Below are 10,030 nucleotides of genomic sequence, written 5' to 3' on the forward strand. Positions count from 1 at the left end.
AAAAAAAAAACTGCTGAAAGACAGACATTTCCTCTTTAATGTTACTGTTTTCTGCTCCTGTCTTTTTCTTCTTTTCTTCCTGTTGCATCCTCCTGTTTGATTTTTGTTTCTTAAAAGTTCCCTCTCCATTTTTTTCAATGCCTTCTCCAACATCTCTCTCTCTTCTTCTTCTTCTTCTCTCTTAGGGCGTAATGAATAGACACTTTTTTGTGTAGCCAAGTGCTCAGCTGGCTACTAACCTTAGTTCAGCTCACAGCACATGCCGTAAAGCGGACGACAGTTTCACTGCAGTGACGGTGTCCAACCACTGACATGAGGAGGTAAATCCTGTGGCATAAGGCTATTAATATTCGAGTTTGGACTGAAAGCTGTTGTGCGTCAGCTGGTCACTTTTCCGAGGTGCCGCTCTCAAGCACACATCAAGCATGTCACACACACAGTCAGCTGCCTCATATTCTATTGTAAGTACTCCATTTAAAATGTGTTGATGATTTGTAAATAATTTTTGTCCGGCACATTGCTTGTGTACATATTATGAGCCTGTTGATAGTGTTGTAGACTGGTAAACTTGGTTAGAATAAGTGCAGCTGTTCAGTCACTGGTTTATTATTATTTGACGTAGTTATGATCTTGTGGCTATGATGGACTCCCAGACAAACTATTTGGTGATTTGAACGTCACAAGTTATTGACGTAGATTCTTGACGCAGAAATCTTTCATGCTCCTCACACTGATAAAGAGTAGGCTAAAGTTACCTATCTACGTTTGTTTAGCAGAGGAAATTAAAAAGTAGAGCACCTGCCTTCAACTGAATGCACTTAATGGTCAAGCAATGATAACCCTTCCAGTCGTTGTATTGAGCACTGACTATTTGGTCTCTCAGTTTGCCAGTATGTTATCAAAGCCACATATACTATTATCTTGTTTATTATTCATGTATCATTTCACATGCTGATATCAATTGTACTGCTACAGTACTGACAGCTTCTCAGTTACAGTGTGCTCAGTACTCTAACATATGTATAGTATTATGTTGTGGTGATTATAAGATGGTGGTGGTGGTGTGTCCATCGAGATCGATGATGACCATCGTTGTCATCCAGCTGGGGGATGGGGGGAGGGTGGTGGTGGGGGGGGAGGATGCTCATGAATCTATCTGTGAATGCGCAGATGACTGAATAGTCCAATCTGCGCACGAAATGTTCGTTGACAGTTGGGGCAGACAAAGACAGGCATATCATTGTCAGGGGGCTTGTTTGCCCGTGACTTTCTGGCCTGCCTCTTCTGAACAGCTGCAGCAGTCCTGTTGGCCTCGCACAACTTGGCGCCTTTGTGCACAGCAGCGCGCCATTTGTCACGGTCCACTGCAGATTCCTCCCAGGAGTCAGGGTTGATATCAAACGCTTTAAGAGAGACTTTCAGAGTATCTCTGAAGCGCTTCTTCTGACCTCCGTGTGATCTCTTCCCTTGTTGCAGCTCGCCATAGAAGAGCCTTTTGGGCAGCCGATGGTCTGGCATGCGCGTCACGTGTCCAGCCCAGCGAAGCTGGGACTGCATCAGGACGGTGAAGATGCTGGGAAGGGTGGCTTTTGCGAGCACCTCTGTGTCTGGGGTCCTGTCTTGCCACTTGATGTTCAGTAGCTTCCTGAGGCATGTTGTGTGGAAGTGGTTCAGCTTCTTGGCATGTCGTTGGTACACTGTCCAAGTTTCGCAGGCGTACAGTAGTGTGGGGAGAACTACTGCTCTGTAGACCTTTAGCTTGGTCTCAAGACTAATGCCTCTTCTGTTCCAGACATTTGCACTGAGTCTGCCAAAAGTTGCGCTTGCTCTTGCAATCCTGACGTTCACTTCATCGTCGATGGTCGCATTTCGTGATAGTGTGCTGCCAAGGTATGTGAACCGTTCCACTGCACTGAGTCTCTGACCGTTGACTGTGATGTTGGGCTCAACGTAGGGTTTCCCTGGGGCTGGCTGATGGAGAACTTCAGTTTTCCTCGTGCTGATGGTAAGGCCAAAGTTCCTGCTGGCAGTGGCAAACTTGTCGACGCTGAGTTGCATGTCAGCTTCAGATCCAGCGTTGAGGGCACAATCATCAGCAAACAAAAAGTCTCTGATGATGTCTGTCATGACCTTCGTTTTTGCTTGAAGCCTTCTGAGGTTAAACAACTTGCCATCTGTTCGGTACTTTAGGCCGATTCCAACATCGCCATCTCTGAAGGCATCAGTAAGCATTGCAGAGAACATGAGGCTGAACAGCGTTGGAGCCAGGACGCAGCCTTGCTTGACACCATTTGTGACAGCAAAAGGAGCAGATGTTTCGCCATTTTCCTGGACTCGAGCCTGCATGCCTTCATGGAATTGGCTGACCAAGGAAATAAATTTCCGAGGGCATCCGTACTTGGCCATGATCTTCCACAGTCCCTCTCTACTCACGGTGTCGAAGGCCTTAGTGAGGTCGACATAGGTGGAGAACAGATCAACATTTTGCTCCTGACATTTCTCTTGCAGCTGCCTTGCAGCAAACACCATGTCGGTGGTTCCGCGCTCTTTCCGGAATCCACACTGGCTCTCAGGCAAATGACCTTGGTCAAGGTGTGCTGTGAGGCGGTTTAGTAGGATCCTGGCAAGTATCTTGCCTGCGATGGAGAGCAAGGAAATGCCCCGATGGTTATCACAGGCTTGCCGGTTCCCCTTTCGCTTGTACAAGTGAATGATAGATGCATCTTTGAAATCCTGGGGGATCATCTCTTCTTTCCACATGAGATAGTGTTGGATGAATATCAGTTATTGGTTAAAACCATCTGATATGTATGAGTCTGTTAATTGTATTAGCTGTCATGCTCTCTCCTATACAGCTTACTCCAGTATAGTGCAACATGATAACTGATTCATTTGAGTCACTTTGACACAGTATGAGCTTTACTTAAATCTATACTTTCAGTGTACTTCCACTAAATCAGCATAGCTTTGACCACTGTAACTGTGCTATTTAAATGTATTAGATGTGTCATTTGCTATGAGTGTTTGGTCTTCACACATATGCATTATCTTATCTGTTGTTGCTTATGCCAAACTGAGTGGTAGTATTTCCATGTAATACGTACACATGTGCTTTCTATCCACTTGCATTCCTGACGTGTTTTTGTTTATGTCCATTCAGGCATTGTCTTCTCTTCTTCTCTTCTTTACTTAACTATTGTAAATAAAACAATAGAAAACCCCTTTTGTGACTGGCCTGCTATATGTTCCTGGGTCAGTGTGTGTATCTTTTCTGTCCTTAAATTCAGTAAATCATCAGTAAATCTTTTGTACCGTCCCCGTTTATAAACCACTCAGTTCTCAACAACACGGATACATTTGTTCAGCAATAGTTTTGCTAGTGCCTAGGAAATGCCATTGACCACCTACTACCAGCTTTTGGGGTGCATTTGCGGAATCACATGCATGTTTGACATATCACACATAAAATTTTCTTTAGGTTCGTATATTTGTTTCTAATAATCTCATTAAAAAAATACGCGTGTGTGTGTGTGTGTGTGTGTGTGTGTGTGTGTGTGTGTGTGTGTGTGTGTGTGTGTGTGTGTGTGTGTGTGTGTGTGTGCGTGCGTGCATGCGTATGTGTGTGTGTACGTGTGTGTGTTTCTTATTTGATATTATGATGAAATTCAATGAGTGAACTCCAGAGGAAATTTCTTGGTCGTTTGTTTGTTTGCTTGTTTGTTTAATGCACGTGGTTGTGGCTTGACATTGCCAATTTCTGATGGCTTTGATGGTGGAATTTGTTGTTGTTTTATCTGCTTTGATTTTACCCTGTGCTACTGGCTGGGCCACAAACAATAAGATGATCAGAATCTGGGAGAAACGGGTGAACACCTTGCGCAACAGACGTCATGCCAATGTGTGCCACATCTCTTGGGAAACCGTGACATTTTTTTTCCCCCTCTGTTCTAAACTTAAGCTCGTTACGTGCCTATTTTTGTGCCTATCGTTCGCTTTCTTCAAAACCTGTGTGTGTGTGTGTGTGTGTGTGTGTGTGTGTGTGTGTGTGTGTGTGTGTGTGTGTGTGTGTGTCCCAAACTTTTTATCTTAAACTTACTATTTTCTCTTATTTACCTCTCTAACTTGATCTCTCTCTCTTTCCTCCGACCTTACCCCCCCCCCCCTCTCTCTCTCTCTCTCTCTCTCTCTCTCTCTTTGTGAGCACCCACTGTGTTCAAATGGTCAGGAAGACGAGATACATTTTTTGTTTGATTCTAGAGTGCGTGACATTTTACGTTGGATCTGGACCTTCTTTGTAAAACTCAGTGCAAACATTAATACCTTAAACGATAAAATGTCATCAGAACATGTGTTATTATATCACTGGCTAAGTTTATTGCAGAAGCATTCAACAAAAGGAAGAAAAAGTCAAGCCAGTGTTTCTCTGTCCTCTCCTCTAATCACGCCAATGTTTCTCTGTTCTCTCCTCTAATCACGCCAATGTTTCTCTGTTTTTACCTGTCATCACGCCAATGTTTCTCTGTTCTCTCATCACGCCTATGTTTCTCTGTTCTCTCATCACGCCAGTGTTTCTCTGTTCTCTCATCACGCCTATGTTTCGCTGTTTACTCCTCTAATCACGCCAATGTTTCTCCGTTCTCTCATCACGCCAATGTTTCTCTGTTTACTCCTCTAATCACGCCAATGTTTCTCTGTTCTCTCATCACGCCAATGTTTCTCTGTTTACTCCTCTAATCACGCCAATGTTTCTCTGTTCTCTCATCACGCCAATGTTTCTCTGTTTTTACCTGTCATCACGCCAATGTTTCTCTGTTCTCTCATCACGCCAATGTTTCTCTGTTCTCTCATCACGCCAATGTTTCTCTGTTTACTCCTCTCATCACGCCAATGTTTCTCTGTTTACTCCTCTCATCACGCCAATATTTCTCTGTTTACTCCTCTCATCACGCCAATGTTTCTCTGTTCTCTCATCACACCTATGTTTCTCTGTTCTCTCATCACGCCAATGTTTTTCTGTTTACTCCTCTAATCACGCCAATGTTTCTCTGTTCTCTCATCACGCCAATGTTTCTCTGTTTACTCCTCTCATCACGCCAATGTTTCTCTGTTTACTCCTCTCATCACGCCAATGTTTCTCTGTTTTCTCCTCTCATCACGCCAATGTTTCTCTGTTTACTCCTCTCATCACGCCAATGTTTCTCTGTCCACTCCTCTCATCACGCCAATGTTTCTCTGTTTTCTCCTCTCATAACGCCAATGTTTCTCTGTTTACTCCTCTCATCACGTCAATGTTTCTCTGTCCTCTCATCACGCCAATGTTTCTCTGTTTTCTCCTCTCATCACGCCAATGTTTCTCTGTTTTCTCCTCTCATCACGCCAATGTTTCTCTGTTTACTCCTCTCATCATGTCAGTGTTTCTTTGCTCTCTCCTCTCATCCAGCACTTTTGGTGAAAAAAATAGATAAATAAATAAATAAGGGAAAGGACGTGTACTCTTCAGGATCAGCCACTCGACTCCGTGATAGCAAGGAGACACGGAATTCACTCCACCTCCCACCCCCTTCGCCCCCTTCCCCGGAACTTCCTCCCTCCCCTCCCCCCTCACCCTCCACCCCCTCCCTCCCAGTGGTCTCTGTGTCCTCTGTCTGATCGATCGTACCTCGTCTGCTTCCGCGTCTCTGCCTCTCTTCCTTCTTCCCCTTCACTTACAGGGACAAGGCGCGCAGCATAAGTAATGAAGGGCTTTCCTGAGGCAATTGAAGCAACTGGCTGGTGCTCTTCTTTGGCGATCTGTAGTTGAGAATAGTGTAGTGATATCATAAAGTAGTCTGCAAATTGCAAGAATTTTCCTTGTAGTATTCTTTTGATAGTCAGATATATATGGTTATATCAGCCATCAGCATGCTTGCGCTTGAAAAAGGATTGAATATATCTTCGATCCCAAAGATATTGCCAGCAACAATATGTGAATATATACATATGTACATAGTGAGCTTTGCTTTCAAGGTCTTTTGGAAAAATAACAGAGGAGGGAGATCATACACCTTCACACACTTTTCTCTATCACTGTCTTGTCCAGAACGATTACCTGTCTGATCAATGAGGGCCGTGGGGAAAAGGGTAAGTTAAGGGGTGGGGATGGTAGATGGCAAGAGATGGCATTACCTTCCTATACAGATCCAAGTAAGCGTATTTGTGTAGTGCTCTTCGGCAGTGTCACAGCTCGTTTGTCTAACGCCGCGATGCCAGTGAGCGGACCACGCTTACTGGTAGCACATGTTTTTTTTACTGCGACATCCTTTCTACTCCTTTGGGATTCGCTCCCTCCAAGTCTCCAGGCGGAAAGATCAGTTTTTGTGTTTGTCAGCTATTTTGCTTTGAGTACACTCGCACGTATGCATGTGCGTAGGAGCGTGCTCACGCACACACACACACGCACACACGCACGTACGCACACACACACACAGACACACACACACACACACAAGCGCGCGCACACACACACACGCACGCACGCACGCACACACACACACACACACACACACACACACACACACAAGGTAAAAAGTGTTTTACATCTGCATGATTTTGGTTTTTGTCTTGTATTGTTTTATAGTGTAGACCTTACATGGGGCGGGGACTGGATGAAGAACGGCACACAACTGCGTATCTATTATCTCTGGAAAATAAAGATCTGTGTGTGTGTGTGTGTGTGTGTGTGTGTGTGTGTGTGTGTGTGTGTGTGTGTGTGTGTGTGTGTGTGTGTGATCACAGTAGAAAAATAAACAATTGGGGAGAAACGTTCTGAAAAAATCTTTTTCCACGCGACTATCAGCACTATAAAGAACCCCAGAATGTTATAAGAAGAGCATATAAAGACACAACGAGTCTTCTGTTTTAAATGATTGTTATAGAATGAAACAATTTCCTGCTTTTTTTTTCTCAGATGTACTTTTCGTTTCATTTTTAATGTGACACGGGAACGCAAGTTGATAGATTACTGTACTTAGTTTACACCCATTCAGAAGGGGCGAAGGCCTATCTGGAAAAAAAAAATCATCCGAACTCTCTCTCTCTCTCTCTCTCTCTCTCTCTCTCTCTCTCTCCATTGTTCAAACACGTCTCGCCACTCATATTTACAAACCTTTCCAAATCAGAAATATGTAAATTATCTATCATTGCTGTGTTATTTTCACACCACACCTCTAAATGTATTTACTTCTGTAGATATGGGTCAAAGGTCAAATCAATGAATATGCCAAGACTCAAGATTCTCTGTCTTTCTCTGTCTGTCTGTCTGTCTGTCTGTCTGTCTGTCTCTCTCTCTCTCTCTCTCTCTCTCTCTCTCTCTCTCTCAGTCAAGATACATGTATCTCAATTTAACGAGGGGAGAAAAAGATAATAAAAAAGACAATGGAAACAAGTGCAAACCCATTGACGAGGACTGTCAAGACAAACCACCCAGTCACGATTCTACAGAGATATTTCTGGTCACACTCTCCTAGCAGACCACGCACGCCCTCCAAATGAATGACGTCGTTTCAATTTACCAGCTTCTCCCACCAGTCCTCTTGGATGTCAGAGGAAATTTCCCCTCAGCTATGCAGGGCACACTGTGGTGGAACCGAAGGGGAAGGGGAGGAAGAAGAGGCAGAACAGAAGCTGATGATGGACGATCGATCAGACGGAAGAGACAGGGACCGGACCCACCACTAGGCTCGGAAGTGAAGTGTCTCCTTCCCGGCTTTCATTAATTAAGCCATCCGGGCAGGACCTGGAGTCAGTGTGTACGGGCTTTCCATTGTCTTCACCGCCAAAAGTGCTGGACGAAAGAAAAGGAGATCAAAAAATAAAATCAAAAAGGTCAGAGTGGTTTGATAGCAATAGATAATGACGACGTCACGTGTTCGAAAAAACAACAAAAACCCATACAGAAACATTTCTGACATTTAAAATTGTCCCACTGACCCAACATAATGAAAACAAATCAAGCCTGATTTTTAAACACAAACACACACAGACACACAGACACACAGACACACACACACACACACACACACAGAGACACACACACACACACACACACACACACACACACACACGAAGTGGAAGGTGTTTTACATGGCTTTAGTTTTGTCTTTTATTATGTTGTATTGACCCTGTATAGGGGAGGAGGGAGGGGCGGGGGCAGGGGGATGGGACTGGATGAAAAATGGCACACAATTGCATATCTGTTATCTGCGGTAAACAAAGATCTCTCGAACAATCTCTCTGTGCTCGCCTGTCTCGTGTTGTCCGTCAGTCAAAATACACGTTTCTCCATTTAACGAGGGAAGAAAGAAAAAAAGACAAGGGGAACTAGTGCAAACCTAACGTGGACTGTCAAGACAAACCACCCAGTCACGATTCTACAGAGATATTTCTGGTCACACTCTCCTAGCAGACCACGCACGCCCTCCAAATGAATGACGTCGTTTCAATTTACCAGCTTCTCCCACCAGTCCTCTTGGATGTCAGAGGAAATTTCCCCTCAGCTATGCAGGGCACACTGTGGTGGAACCGAAGGGGAAGGGGAGGAAGAAGAGGCAGAACAGAAGCTGATGATGGACGATCGATCAGACGGAAGAGACAGGGACCGGACCCACCACTAGGCTCGGAAGTGAAGTGTCTCCTTCCCGGCTTTCATTAATTAAGCCATCCGGGCAGGACCTCAAGTCAGTGTGTACGGGCTTTCCATTCTTGTCTTCACCGCCAAAAGTGCTGGACGAGAGAAACAGAGATAACAAGAAAAGAAAAGGTCAGACGGGTTTAATAGCAGTAGATAATTTGTTAGGGGGAAAAAACATACTGAAAGATTTCTAGAAATTGTCTGACTGACCTAAGATGTTGAAAACAAATTAGGCCTGATTTTTAAACACACATATACATACACACACACGCACGCACGTACTCGCACACACACGCACGCACGCACTTGCACACACACAGGCACGCGCACCGCGCACACACACACACAGAGTCAAAACCATTAGCAGCCCCACACTATGAACAACCCCCCAGAGACACGTGTCACTGTAGGAAGAAGCACGGGGCCACACAGACAGAGGCACGAGGCGTGGTAACATCACCGCTGTCTGGCTGAGGGGACCTCACCAAGGACTGTCACTGTACTGTACTGTACTGTACTGTACTGTACTGTACTGTACTGTACTGTACTGTACCTAGCTTTGCCGACTTCTCTTATAGATGGATAGTACAAAGAGAAAAACAGCAGCGTATTCACCACGGGTTCTTTCAGCGGTTCGGTTATGCCAAACGAGTGCAGTTACCACTAATAACGTTTTCAAGTTGTCAAATCGAGAGAATCAGATAGTATTCACGTAACGTGTAGGTAGATGGATAGATAGAACCCCCCCACCCCGCCCCTCCCACATGTGTATATATATATATATATATATATATGTATATACAGAGAGAGAGAGAGCAACAAATGGGGATATATATGCATATATATATGTGTGTGTGTGTGTGTGTGTGTATCGATCTATTTGTTACTGTCTATATAAAGACGGAGAGAGGGTGACAGGCAGGCAGACACACAGAGGAAAGACAGAAAACCAATAATGCGTCCCAAACTGTGAAGGATCCTCCAGGTAAAGTGTTAGTTGGAGGGGCGGGGGTGGGAGGGGGGTACCCCCGTTGCAAGGCCGCCTTCAGGACAGCTGCTAAACCTGAGCGCTGTCTGTCTGTCAGTCTACACTCAGACCCGTACTGTACCCTACCTGCCTATTACCAACCAGTAGTACCTTTTTTTCTGTCATCTGGAAGTGAATTTGTCTTGTTCTTTCTAATTTCTTTTCTTTTTCTGTCTCCGAGTGTATTTCTTTTGCTATCAAAGTGGATTTTTGTTACCATAATTTTGCCAGGGGTGTAAGGCGTCTGCTCTTATTTTGTCAGCAGATGTGGTGTAGCGTATATGGATCTGTCCGTACGCTCTGACACCTACTTGAAACTGAAAGGAGGAGTTCGT

General features: G+C 44.6%; 1 long non-coding RNA gene across 3 annotated transcripts in view; it reads left to right on the top strand.

Moving 5' to 3' along the window:
* The first annotated feature begins 354 nt into the window (after window positions 1–354).
* The window catches only part of LOC143292660 (uncharacterized), a 30,319-nt gene continuing 20,643 nt past the window's right edge, over window positions 355–10,030 (top strand). For all 3 annotated transcript variants that reach the window (XR_013056674.1, XR_013056672.1, XR_013056673.1), the window contains exon 1: window positions 355–461. This is a non-coding gene — a long non-coding RNA (uncharacterized LOC143292660). The remainder of the gene's footprint in view (window positions 462–10,030) is intronic.

Source organism: Babylonia areolata, chromosome 18 (genome assembly GCF_041734735.1).
Source record: "Babylonia areolata isolate BAREFJ2019XMU chromosome 18, ASM4173473v1, whole genome shotgun sequence".
Taxonomy (NCBI): Eukaryota; Metazoa; Mollusca; class Gastropoda; order Neogastropoda; family Buccinidae; genus Babylonia; species Babylonia areolata.